Source organism: Egretta garzetta, unplaced genomic scaffold, assembly GCF_000687185.1.
Source record: "Egretta garzetta isolate BGI_Z169 unplaced genomic scaffold, ASM68718v1 scaffold59, whole genome shotgun sequence".
NCBI classification, from domain to species: domain Eukaryota; kingdom Metazoa; phylum Chordata; class Aves; order Pelecaniformes; family Ardeidae; genus Egretta; species Egretta garzetta.
In genome coordinates this window covers 2,018,951-2,020,142 of record NW_009267230.1, presented here as the reverse complement: position 1 = coordinate 2,020,142, position 1,192 = coordinate 2,018,951, and the positions used below count along the sequence as shown (strand labels likewise).

The 1,192-nt window shown below is 65.4% G+C and overlaps 1 protein-coding gene across 4 annotated transcripts in view; it reads right to left on the bottom strand.

Annotated features, from left to right (window-relative positions):
- TPM2 (tropomyosin 2) overlaps positions 1–1,192 on the bottom strand; it is a 13,763-nt gene that overhangs the window by 6,778 nt on the left and 5,793 nt on the right. The gene's annotated exons all lie outside the window — the stretch shown is intronic.

Below are 1,192 nucleotides of genomic sequence, written 5' to 3'. Positions count from 1 at the left end.
CGGCGGGCGCGCCCCCCCCCCCCCCCCCCCCCCCCAGCCTCTCGATGCCTGGCCTCACGCTCTTTCCATTTGGTAAAAGCCTCCTGCTCCATCGCCACCGCCGGGAAACGCTGCCTCAGCAGCTCCTGGCCCTTCTCCCCACCAGGGGCGGGGGGCTGCGGGGAAGACAAAACCCTGGGTGCAAGGGATGGGTGGTGATGAGACCTCACTGCAGGGAGCAGCCCCATGCACCAAGACACAGGGAGGCATGCACCAGCCCAGGGGGTAATGTCTCCTGCTTATTCACAGGCTGGAGCAGGCCTGGCTGGCTGCAGTGCCCAGCCCCGTCCGGCCTGTCCGGCCTTGTACTCCAGCACCGGGAATGCCCTGGGGGACACTGGCCAAGCAGGGGGACCATGGTAGCAGCGAGGGGCTGTCACCCTGTGTGGTCCCACTGAGCACCCACGGTCCGCTGTGATGAGCCGGCAGGGTGGGGACGGGAGCAGCCGGCAGCTCTCCAAGCGGGGCAGCCCGTCGGCGTGCCGGGAGGGCGGCCAGCCCCACGGATGGCACAACAGCCGCCTCCAACCTGTGAACACCCTTTTCCCAGGCTCACTGAGAGCTCGTCCCCAGCCATGCCGCCCAACAGGGAGCTGGGGCTGGCCCCCGCGGGGCAATGCTCTGCCTGAAGCACCTGCCTGACCCTGGAGGGAGCTTTTTTCCCAGGGAATCACCCCCAAAGTGGGTCAGAGCTGCCTGGATGAACACTTGGGAACATGAGCTCTCCAGCAGCGCCAAGTGACCGGGGAACCCGATCTGCGGCTGCAGGAAGGGGCCATTTCCTCCGCACACAGCCCGAGTGACAACAGCCCGGGTACCGCACCCAGCTCTGCCGCTCCTGATATGGTGAGGATGTTACAGGAGCGGGCATCGGAAAAAGAAAGGAAAAAAAATAAACAAAAAAACCCCAGCCCCAACAACAATAAAAAAGCCAAACCAGGAACAAAGCGGCAGCTTGGAAATGCCATCCCACTGCCAGAGTGGAAATTTTGGCCTGTGGCAGCGTGAAGGGGCGGCTTGTCCCCGCGAAGGGACATGCTGGAGGGCTGAAGGCTCTGCGACTGCTGCGGCCCGGACCGCAGAGCCCGCTGGAAGCCAGACGAGAGCCTGGGCGCGGGACCTTCGGCCCTGCGCACCGCCGGCCTCCGGGGCC